The sequence below is a fragment of the Lontra canadensis genome, unplaced genomic scaffold (assembly GCF_010015895.1).
Source record: "Lontra canadensis isolate GAN:19392208 unplaced genomic scaffold, GSC_riverotter_1.0 scaffold7, whole genome shotgun sequence".
Taxonomy (NCBI): domain Eukaryota; kingdom Metazoa; phylum Chordata; class Mammalia; order Carnivora; family Mustelidae; genus Lontra; species Lontra canadensis.
In genome coordinates, this window is record NW_022631001.1 from 11,022,878 (window position 1) to 11,035,814 (window position 12,937).

General features: G+C 38.0%; 1 protein-coding gene across 2 annotated transcripts in view; it reads right to left on the reverse strand.

The window, feature by feature from the left end:
* TYR (tyrosinase) overlaps positions 1–12,937 on the reverse strand; it is a 134,794-nt gene that overhangs the window by 39,943 nt on the left and 81,914 nt on the right. The window lies entirely within an intron of this gene.

Below are 12,937 nucleotides of genomic sequence, written 5' to 3' on the forward strand. Positions count from 1 at the left end.
TCCCAAAACCAGACAAGGATCCCATCAAAAAAGAGAACTACAGACCAATATCCTTGATGAACACAGATGCAAAACTTCTCACCAAAATACTAGCCAATAGGATTCAACAGTACATTAAAAGGATTATTCACCACGACCAAGTGGGATTTATTCCAGGGCTGCAAGGTTGGTTCAACATCCGCAAATCAATCAATGTGATAAAACACATTAATAAAAGAAAGAACAGGAACCATATGATACTCTCCATAGATGCTGACAAAGCATTTGACAAAGTATAGCATCCCTTCCTGATCAAAACTCTTCAAAGTGTAGGGATAGAGGGCACATACCTCAATATTATCAAAGCCATCTATGAAAAACCCACCGCAAATATCATTCTCAATGGAGAAAAACTGAAAGCTTTTCCGCTAAGGTCAGGAACACGGCAGGGATGTCCGTTATCACCACTGCTATTCAACATAGTACTAGAAGTCCTAGCCTCAGCAATCAGACAACAAAAGGAAATTAAAGGCATCCAAATTGGCAAAGAAGAAGTCAAACTATCACTCTTTGCAGATGATATGATACTATATGTGGAAAACCCAAAAGAGAAAGACAACTACCATATGATCTCCCTAATATGAGGGAGTGGAGATGCTACATGTGGGGTTAAGGGGATAGGAGAAGATTTAATGAAACAAGATGGGATTGGGAGGGAGACAAACCATAAGTGACTCTTAATCTCACAAAACAAACTGAAGTTTGCTGGGGGGAGGGGGGTTGGGAGGGGGGGTGGGGTTATGGTCATTGGGGAGGGTATGTGCTATGGTGAGTGCTGTGAAGTGTGTAAGCCTGGCGATTTACAGACCTGTACCCCTGGGGGAAAAATATATTATATGTTTATAAAAAATTAAAAATTAAAAATTAAAAAAAAAAGTTCAACATTAAAATCTTATTTTATATTCAAAAAAAAAAATTACCAGAATACATCATTCCTGATTTAACAATAAAAATAAGTCATAATTTAAAAAATCACATTTTTGCCTCCTCAGAGAGTGAGCATCACAGTGAAAGCAGGCAAACTGATTACATCGGGTGACAAGACATGCTGAGGAGAGACAGGAAATATGACCCGTTTCAGCTCACCAGAACATGAGGAAGGGGTAAAAGGTGTAAGGAGGAAAGAAATGAAATGTTAACAAATAGATTGTTTCTAATTCCTGAGAATGCAAGACATTAGGGCAATACATGACCACTTACCAGCTCTTTTCCACAGGCTCCACTGGATGCCTGTGGGAAAGACTGGGAGACCCAAGAGAAGACACGTTGGGGCTGCTGAGCTCTGAGTCACTGGAGATGTCCCTGGAGGACCAATCTGTGCTCTAGGCTCCAAGAGCACAGGGTGTTAACTGGCTGCTGTGGGATACACAGAAAACCTGCTCAGGTCACAGACCCTTCTTTGATTTGAGGAAAAGACGTTGGCTGTTGGGAAATGGGAGGAAACATTTGGACCTCTACCCCAAGTCCCTGCCTTATTGCTAGGAAAAGATTAGGCACCTCTGGGAAAGGACTAAAAATTCTGCCATCAAGCTCCAGGCTGTGCTGACACTGGAATAAACCCCCTAAGACAAACCTGGAAGCTTGTAGGGCTATCTTTTTTCTCACTGAGATTAAAGGAGCTTTACTGCTTTTTTTTCTTGAGGTTAAGGCACTTTTCTCAAAACCCTTTTCTCTTTTGATAAACACATGTAACTTTCTCCTGAAACTGTGCAAGGAGCCAAGATGTCCTTCAACAGATGAATGGATAAAGACGTAGTTCATATATACAATGGAATATTACTCAGCCATGAGAAAGGATGAATACCCACCATTTGCACTGACATGGATGGAACTGGAAGGGATCATGCTAAGTGAAGTAAGTCAAACAGACAAAGACAATTATCATATGGTTCATCATATGTGGAACATAAGGAAGAGTGCAGAGGACCATAGGGGAAGGGAGGGAAATCTGAAGCAAGGGAAAATCAGAGAGGGAGACAAACCATGAGAGACTCTGGACTCTGGCAAACAAACTGAGGGTTACAGAAGGGAGAGGGTGGAGGGGTGGGGTGACCAGGTGATGGGTGTTAAGGAGGACATGTGTTGTGATGAGTACTGGGCGTTACATGCAAATTAATTGTGAAACATTGAACACTACATCAAAAACTAATGATGTAGTATATGTCAGCTAATTGAACATAATAATAAAAAAAGAAAAAATGATAAATATATGTTACTTTCTCCTGATAGATTGTTTTGTATAAGGATCCAGCTACAGAAAACTCCTTTCATTATTAGTGCTGTTGTGACTTCTTGGATTTAGTAATGTCTTTCCTGAGTTTCCAACAGATTCTCACCCTCATTGTTATTTGTAGATCATTGTGACATTTTGTACATGATAATAGTTACCTTAGGCCTTCTTGACTCCAGGCTAGAAATAACATTTATAGTGCACACCCTCAGTTTTCTCTGTTCTCTGCTTTGCCAAACCTATATGCAGAAATTTTGTTTTGATATTTCCAGAAACCCTTGTATCATCTAAAGTAACTTGACAAAACAAAGTCATATGATAAAAGACATTTTATGAATAATTTGACAAATGAGATTCTCAAGATAGCATTTCCTATGAATCTTTTATACATCAGTTATAATTCTTAGATTAGTTTTTTCCTCTGGAGAAAAATATGGGATACTTTTCCCCAGAGAATCATCTTCTAGAATCGAAGCCATATATCTTTTTTCATAGTTTACTTTTTAAAGCATTTCAGTGTGCTTTACATTTAATGCTTTTTATCCCCTTTTTATCCCCTCTCATTTCCTTAGCAAATTTCTCTGAAGTTATTCATTTAGTCATGGATCTCTTATTGTTAAAGAAAAAAAAAGCCATTCCAAAACACTTTTTCTGAATTCTTTTCAAATAATTTGCTGTCCTATTTTATTTTGTCATCACATTATTAAAAGCTTGGTCTCATTTGACATTTTCAATTTCTATCCTGTTTTCATTCTACTACAGTTTGACTCTCATCCTCACCATCTGTTACATGCTGAATTAGGGCCAGGGGTGGCCCCCTTTATACATTGAAGTCCTAATCCTGAGCACCCCAGGATGTGACTGCTCTTAGAGATAGGGTCTTTAAAGAGGTAGTTAAGTTAAAATGTTATCATTGGTCCATATCCAATATGACTGGCATCCTTTCTATAAAAAGATGAAATGCAGACACAGACATGCAGGGAGGGAAAGCCATATGAAGATACTGGGAGAAGAAAGACATGTACAAGCCAAGGAGAGAGAAACCAACCTTGCCAATACTTGGATTTCAGACTTCTAGCCTCCAGAACAGTAGGAAAATAAATTTCTCTTGTGCTATGGTACTGGGAGCCCTAGCAAACTAATCTATCACCCGACGGATGGTGTTTCTAGTGTGATTACGGTGACGTCCTTGTTGGTATGATCATAGAACTGAGAGATAGGGATTTTCATATCATACGAATGAAATTTTTAAATTTAAAATCTTATTTCCAACAATTAGTAGTTCTGAAATATTTGGTCTTTCTGAGCCTCAGTTTTCAAGATTCTAAAAATGGGATAATAAATACTTTAAGTATTAAGAAAGTGTATATGGAAGTGACTTGCAGAATATTCAACAGAGATTAATGAAACTTATGTTTTGTTTCTTTGCTATTGTCCTATTAGCATGTTTCTTTAATTCAGCAGACTGCTGCTATTTTGAATGACTGAGTTAAGGATAATTTAGTTAATACTTTTTTCTCAAACCTTCCATAAACTCTTCCTTATCCTTCTAGTCAACCCATACCCTACTTAGAGCTGATGACCCTCCTCTCATATTTCAGTCAGAAAATGGAAGTAATTGAATCAGAAGACCCTAATTTTTCCAATACCAAGTTTACAAACACACATGCATCTACATCTACTTTTTATGTCCATTCAGGCATAAAGGAAGACCCATCCCTAGTCATTGCAAAGGCCCACCTCCACTGTACTTTGGACCTCAAATCTCAAGAACCTTTCTCTGGCAGATTTTCCCTCTCACTAACATGTCTCTTCTTCTGTAGTTTTTCATTTCCAGTAGCATACAAACATTCTTTAATATCCTTTCTTTTTAAAAAGAAATAAGTTTCAATTTCTCCTTTGGTTTCTTATCCCCTTCCCAGCTTCCCATCTCTCTGCTCCTTTTCTTATCAAAAGTTTTCAAAGGAGTTGTTTGGAACCCACTTCATCTGGTTCCTGATGCTCACATTCTACTGTAACTGTTGCTCTCAGAGACACAACTACCCCTCCTGTTTTCAGACCTGATAGGTTCTTTCTCTCTCCACTGTATTAATATTTTAAGAACACTTGATACATTTGTTCACTTCCTCGTTTTTTTGCCTACATGGTTTTTGTGACTTATTATCTTTGTTTTGTTCCTCCTTCATTGGCCAGTGATTCTCATCCTTCCTTGCTGACTCACCTGTATCCACTCATCGGGTTTGCCAGACTGTGGGTTTTCTTCCCTATTTATTCTGAGAGCCAGGGTCATCTCTTCCACTTCCATCAGGTGAAATAATGCCTATAAGTTAAAGATGACCAAATATATGTCTCCAAGCTTTTTCTTTCTTTTGAGTTCTATACTCCAAGATCCAACACACTTGGCAGCCTCTCTTCAATATCTCATTGACGTATCCAAAAAGGACCCTAATATATCCAAAAGAGAACTCTTGATTCAGTTTTCTTTACTAAATTCATTTCTTGCCTAGTTTTTTCTACTTCAGTAATGGTCCCTTTGTCTTCCCTAATGCTCCTAATCCTAAGAGTCATCTTGATTTCACTTTTTTTTCCTTTTATCATTAGATATATTTATATCATCATCTAGTCCAGTGACACATCCTGTTGGTTTTACCTCTGAAATACATGTAAGCTCAGTCTCATTCACAAAAAACTCTGTCATCACCCAACTGGTTGAAATCACTATGATCTCCTGTTTGGATAGTGTAATAGAGTAATTCCTGTCCCTATTGAAGTTCTGGCCCCCAACAGTCCATTTATCAAAGTAGTCAGGATAACTTTCGAAACTGTCAATGATCTTAAATTTATTTTAGTACCCTGATAAAATCATTTAAAATCCTTCCACTGTTCTTAGGCCTTTGCTGATTTCTGCTAGCTCTTTAGCTTCGTCTTGTACCAAGTTCCCTATGGATGTAAGATGATAAACACCATCTTTTGCTTTATTGGTTTCCCTGAGACAAGCCAAGCTCTTTCCTGCCATGGGCCCTTTGGATTTGTTCTTCTCACTTCCTTAAATATTTTCCCAAAAGAATTTTCTGGCTGACTCCTCACAAGTCCAGTGTTGACTTATAGCTCATTTCCTCAGAGAAGCCAGTCTATCTAAACTGTAAATCTTCCAAGTAATTCTTTATAAAAATACATACTTTATATCACATTATAGTACTCAACTGAATTTTGTGTTTATGTCTCTATTTCCTGGTTTATTTGTGTTTTCCCTTTCTAGAATGCAAGCATCTTAATGGCAAGGACCTTGGCTTACAATTATAAGACCTTGTCTTATAATTGTATGCTAAGAACTTTCATATACATTTGTAAAAATATATTATCAAAGCTACAACTTCATATAGCTACTAATATTAGCAGAATTTTATGGCTGAGAAAGGGAAGGCTTAGGGGACAATAAGCAACTTGCCAGGAATCATGGAGCTAGATGTAGCAGCCTTGGGATTCCAAATGAAGCATGTCTATGCTAAAATCTGTGATCTAAATCACATGATTCATTGCCTCCTAGTCTTCTGATTTCCAGCCTTTTGACTTATTTTATAGCCCTGTTCATTCCCTGGACCTAATATTTGGTGCTATTTCAGCCATTCTGAGCTTTGGCTTGCTAAATAATTATGGTGAGGACCTTCATATAGTCACGTTGTTTCTGCCTTCCCTGGTTAAATATCCCCCTGTCATGTTAAAAAATCCCATTCTCTCTCTGAGACCTCCTGCTTGGCACAAGACCTTGAAATACTTTTCTCTCTACTTTGCAGAAAACTGTGTCCTTGTTCAGGTCACCATCTCTGGTCCCTGGCTTCCTTATTTGTAAAGCAAAGGGTTCAGATTGATCTTGGAATTCTCTTTCAGATTTAAAAATCCAGCAAAAATTATGACAACTCATGTTTCTTTATTGTCTTTCATTTGGGATTTTTAAGTTACCAATACTTTAAACAATTTAATTCCCCTAGTATTAAAAAAAATTAATCCCGCAAAGAGAGACATCCCACACTGTAGGAGGAACATTCTTTAGGTGATCATAGTAAATGATCTTCTTCATCAGCTAATAGGGTACAATTCAATTCCCTTAGATTAATATTTTACCCCACCACAAGATGTTATAGATAGCCCAGCAAATGGCTGCCTGCCTTAGAATTATCATACCATGCTTTAGTCTAATAAGTATTTAATGAAGGTGTCTTATGTGCCAGGGTCTGTGTTAGCTAGACTCTGCGCTAGATGCTAGAGATGGTCAATACATAGACCCTGTCTTCAAGGAGCTCAAGATTTATTGGAAGAGAGAGAGAGAGACAAACCTACAGTTGGTCTAACCAAAGCTGACTAATATAAGAGCTCAATTGAATAATAACAGCAACAACAAAATCAGCCATGGGGATATGGGTAAGTATAACTATGATGTTACAACGGCTCCCTGTTCTAGGGAATTCATTCTCCTGCTTTAGAAAACAAACAGGGAATATTGTTAAAGCTGGTTACAATCCAACAACAGGAAAAGATACCAAGAAACAGCCAGGTCCTCCTCTGCCATCCCATCTGATTCCTAGAGCAGACTTTAAGACATTTCTCTGGCTTCTGAACTCACCTCCTTCTATAACCCTGGGATTTCTGCCTTTCTGAGCAAGTTTCAGCCTTGCACTCACCAGCAGGCAAGCAATCTGCTGTTCATTCCTAAAGCTCCAGGGACCTGCCTTCTGCCTAGACTATTTCCAGGCTGCCAAGTTGGCAAGGCATTTGCTCTACGGGCATGTGGATCAGGGCAGCCTTCCTTGCAGGATGGCCCAGGGGATGCTTGGGGAGTACAGTGGAGGGGAAGCCTCAGTAGCAAATACAGCCAACACGCCTCTCCAAAAGATGTAATTAATCTGTAGCTGCATTATGAGGCAGGCTTGCCATCCCTGGAACATTCTGCTTCACATCTGTACCTAGCTGAGATTCCCATGCACTCAAGAGACAGGCAACAGGAGAACCGATGGGGTGTTATCAATACTAAGGAACCCAAGGAAAACAGTGGGTAAAAAACAAAAGCACCGTATGAGCTCTTAAAAATCCCTTCTTCTCCATCCTCTTTACAACAGCTAGTCGTTGTATAATGTGTTACAGTTTTTAAAGTGTAAACTAATATTCTTGTGAGGAAGTCAGTATTATTACTGCCATTTTGTAAGAGGAAAATAAGGCTGGGAGAGGTTCAGCAAGCTTCCCAAGGTCACACCAGTATCACAAAGCCGAGCCAGGACATGCTCACAGACCTGTGAGGTGTCCTGGTTCATCGACTAGAGCACTTGTCTTCCATACTTACAGTCTGGGAACCAGACCATGCGCTCCTACAGGGGGAGTGCCAGGCCTGCCTTCTCTACCGCCGCCTCCTTAAGCCCAGAGCCCGGTGCCTGCCCTGTCAGTCTGACGGAGAAGAGCCCCGCCCACATCAGAAGGGGGTTTAACAATCAGTGAAAAGTTAAGCTTCCGGGCAATGTCAATGGAAACCTCCCCGCTCCATTTCCGGGCCCTGTCTTTGTTCTCCTTCACACCCCCACACCCCCCGCCCCGCACCCCGTTTCTCTCCGCCCTCCTCCATTCTGAGCTCGTTAAGTATTTTTTTTTTTTTTTAACCAACTTGTTTTTGGAATCCTCTCCTGCTGCACTAAACCATGCTGCTTTGCTAGTGCTCAAAATAACCACGTCTTCTGGCAGCCCCTGCTCCTCTGTTGAGGGAAGAGTCTCTTCTTTCTCTCTAGATACATTTCCTCCGCTCTCTAAATTCTTTATGAAGAACCATGTAGTCCCGGTTCAGAACATAGCCTGACAGTTGACTTCACCTCTCTGTGCCTCAGTCTCTTCGTCCCTCAGCTAGGGATGAAAATGGCGCCTCACCCGTAGGATCGCCCGCAGCGTTGACCGGGTCAAGCCACGTGATGCACTTGGCATTCGGTGCACAGTCGCCCCGTTAGCTGTTAGCTGTGTTCTTAAGCGTCTTAACTGTATTTTAACTTTCATCTCTTCCCTGAAGTGTGTTTTTTTTTTTTTTAAACCTCACACTCCTGTGCCTTTCTTGTTTTGTTCCTTATACATGGAAGGTTTTTACTACAAAATTCACAAGTCAAAATCCCACTCATTCTTCATAAAGTCACCAGTGATAAGAGTATTCCCCACAGGAGGGACGCATAGGTGGCTCAGTTGGTTAAGCAGCTGTCTTCGGCTCAGGTCATGATCCCAGCGTCCTAGGATCGAGTCCCACATCGGGCTCCTTGCTCAGCAGGGAGCCTGCTTCTCCCTCTGCCTCTGCCTGCCTGTGCTCCCTCGCTCGCTGGCTCTCTCTCTCTCTCTCACAAATCAATAAATGAAATCTTAAAAAAAAAAAAAAAAAAAAGTATTCCCCATAGGAGACCCTAACAATTGTTCATAGACCAGCCACGCTGTCTGGGGCTTGGGGCAGGGGCTAGAGATGTCCTGACATCTTTTCTGTTCTTTCACATACCCCAGACTATTAAACCACCATTACTAAAGAAATTACATCTTGTTTTGTCTTGCTTATTTACATGTCTGGACTGGGTGGCAATTAGGTATTTAGTGACTGATGCAGCCCCATGGCTTCCTATGGCGCACGAAACAAAGAGGGCGTGTAGTATGGAATTAACAGATGAACACCTGCATGCAGAGGTGTGCTCGCTTTTGTCCACAGGAGTCTTTCTGGAGGGATTATGTGTCAAGGAAAGGGAAAAAAGCTCCTTTTCTATGGCTCTGACATTTATCCACTGTACACCATCTGGTAGGCACCCATGCTCTTCTTTCTTCCTGAGGAAACTGTAGCAGAAAAACCCCGACTTCCATTGTTTAAGCATGGGCTATGCTTGATGGGTGTTGTAGTGTTAGATTGGTTTCAAGTTTCAAATCCCTCTATTTTTAGCATGCCCCAAATCTGGTCTTCTTCAAGAAAAAGAAGAAAGAACACGCCAACCTATTCTTTCTTTTAGAGTTATCACTCCTTGACCTTCTCTTTTCACCAGGAATTTTTTTGTTTTTTTTTTTTTGTTTTTTTTAACAAACCTGAGAATAGGAAAAGTCCCTTGTGCTCCTTATTCTGAGTGGCAGAGAAAAAAAAAAACAACTACTATGAATTGGACTTGTCAGTTACCTATTAATCATAACTAAAAAGCATGATTAAACTGTCACTAAGAAACCTGTGAAAGGCCTATAATTGTGCTAATGCATTCTATTGTCATTTCTTAAAAAAAATACCCAGGATATTGTAAAGTCCAGAAAGGATCTTGGAGCTTTTATAACAATCCATTCTTTTGACAGATAAGAATATCGCAGAGCAAGAAGGTAAACACACTGATGCCACAAACAAAAGATTAAGTAAAAAAAAGGCTATATGAAAACAATCAATTTCTTAAATGAAAGCATACCATTAAAACTTAAAAGATAATTTTAAAATGCGGAAAATACTTGTAATATTTATGACAGAAGAGCTAACTTTTTAAAAATATTATGAAGAGCCTATACAATTTAACAATTAAAAGGCAAAAAAAAAAACAAAAAAAACCAAAAAACCCCAAACCCAATCTAAACTAACCACAAATATCAACAGATTTTAGGAAAAAAAAATCTATAATATGTACAGGAAATAGAGAAATTCAAATAGATATTTTTCTACTTTTCAGAGTAGCAAAGGTTAATAAAGCTGATGACCTCTCTGCTGCAGGTGAAGGTACAGAGTGAAGGAAATACTTTCATTCTCTACTTGTGGGAATGTAGTTGGCACAGCCATTTTTGAAAGGCAATTTAGAAATACCTACAAATTTTGAATGTATTTAACCTCTCACCTTTCAATTTCAATGATAAGAATTTGTTCTTTAGTTATACTCACGATGTTCAAAATATATATGGTATATGTATATATATATACACACATATATAAACACATTGTTTAGCAAAAAAAAAAAAGAGGGAGAAACAATCAAAATGCCTGTTAAAAAGTGATTACTAAATTAAAGTGTATCCATACAATGGAATTTTTTTACACATTTATTGATTCATTTAAAGAGAGCAATGATGAACACATTGCATGTTAATATCTTAATATTATAATGAAATTAGTACTGACCTCGTGGAGCCCTTAAACTCTTTTTTTAAATGTTATGTTAGTCACCATACAGTACATCTTAAGTTTTTGATGTAGTGTCCCATGATTCATTGTTTACGTATAACACCCAGTGCTCCATGCAATACATGCCCTCCTTAATACCCAAACTCTGTCTTAAATGTCAGTTTGTTCCACAATATGAAAGAGCTAATAAAAGACAAAATTTGGAAAGTAAATTTTATTTGACCTGATTTAGAATACTTAAGTTTGAAAAACAGTTATAAAATTTATTAAAAATCTTAGCAAAATGTTTTCCATTTTGATGGCTTTACTTCCTTAGTTTATTGCTTATTGTTTTTGCTTACAATATGAAGGATTATTCTTTACTTTCTGGATAGCAGAGATTCTGTGTCTAACCAGAATAATTTTCTGTACTTTATGTTGACTTTATTATATTCCTGACTATAAGAAAGAACATAAGAACAAAGGTTTCTCTTTCCTCTCCTGTAAAAGAGCTAAGATTCTTTATAATCATGTTACCTTCTTTTTTCTTATTTTAAAGTGTTTTATTGACGTTTTGATTAAATATATAACCAAATATTGTTTCTCAGGCACCTATAATCCCATCTTAATCAAGTGTTTAATTCTCCTCTGATAACTTCTTTAATTTCTGTCTTGCCCACAACAGATCCTAAATATGGAAAAAATTAAATAAATCTTTTAGAATATCTTTTACACCTCAAACTCTCTTTGTGATTTCTTAGGGGGCTCCTGGAAAAACCAAAAAGCTTTGTCCGTCCATCTGATGAAACGAGAGATAGAAATAAGTAGGTTTATTTGTTAGTTACTATTGATGAGTTACATGGGAAGAGCTCTCAAAGAGGAAGAGATACTCAGCCTTCCTTAAGTTAAATTTGTACAAGTAAATAACATTAACATTCATTATTATTAATATTCATATAAGTAAATGACTATTGAGTCTTTCAGAAACTGTATGCTTTATGGGTAGTTCCTAGAGGTTCATCAATGCCTTCATTGTCCACGTCCCTGATACCTTTCTATTTATGAGTCCTTATAGTGCTTTGCCTGATATTAAGCAGCAAGAATACAGTGTCGTGTGGCGATTCACAGACCTGTGCCCCTGGGGCTTATAATACATTATATGTTAATAAAAAATTAAAAGAAAAAAGAATACAGTGTCATGTCATGATTTCAGTTATTTAAAACATCAACTAACCCATAGCCTTTTTCCTTTTTTTCAGAGATGTTTTAGGTTCACAACAAAATTGGAAGGTACGAAGACTTCCTATCTACCTTCTGCCCTGACACATGCTTCACCTCCTCCATGAGAAATATCCTTCACCAGAATGATACATTTGGTACAACTGATGACCCTATATTGATGCATCTTTACCTCCCCAGTCCATAGTTTACATACGGGTTTACTCTTGGTGGTATACATTCTTCAGGTTTAGAAAAATGTATAACAACTAATATCCATCATTATAATATCCCAGAGAGTATTTTCACTGCCTTAAAAATCCTCTGTGCTTTGCCTGTTCATTGCCCCAGTTCTTCCCTCTGGCAACCGTTGATCATTTTATAGTCTCCATAGCTTTGCCTTTTCCAGAACATCGTACAGTTGGAATTCTACAATAGGTATCCTCTTCAGATTGGTTTATTCTACTTAATAATATTTATTTATGTTTCTTTCATGTCTCTGTGTGGCTTGATAGCTCATTTCTTTTTATCTCTGACAATCCATTGTCTGGATGTAGCACAGTCTATTTACCCACTCACCTATTGAAGGACATTTTGGTTACCTCCCTGCTTTGGCAAGTATGAATGAGGTCGCTATGACCTTCCATGCACAGATATTTGTGTGGGCATGTGTTTTCAGCTCCTCTGGGTAAATACCAAGAAGCGTAATTGCTGGATCACATGGCAAAAAGAGGTTTAGTTTTGTAAAAAGCTGCCAAACTAGCTTCCAAAGTGGTCATGTCATTTTACATTTCTACCAGCAATGATTGAGAGTCTGGTCCCATTCCAACCTTACCAGTATTTGGTGATGTCAGCAGATTCTGATCATCCTAATAGATGTATGTATTATTGTTTTAATTTGCATTTCCCTGATGACATATGATGTGGAATATCTTTTCATATACTTAACTTGCCATTGTATATCTTCTCTGGTGAGGTGTCTACTAAGGACTTTGACTCACTTTTTAATTGGATTCATTTTCTTCTTCTTGAATGTTGAGTTCTTTTTATATCTTGGATTAAGTCCTTTATAAGATATGTATTTTACAATTATTTTCTTCCATTCTGTGACTCATCTCATTCTCTTGATATGCGATGAAATTCTATAAAGCTTTCGAAAGGAAAGGGATAGACCTACATACACAGATGTTGAAATATATCTGAGATTACTAAGTAGGCAAAAAGTATAGAATTGTGTGCAAATATAATTCTTTTAGTGTATATTGGAATGGTGGAGTGAGACTTCTCTTGTTAATTTGTTCCTTTCTCTACTTTTCTGAATTTTCTAA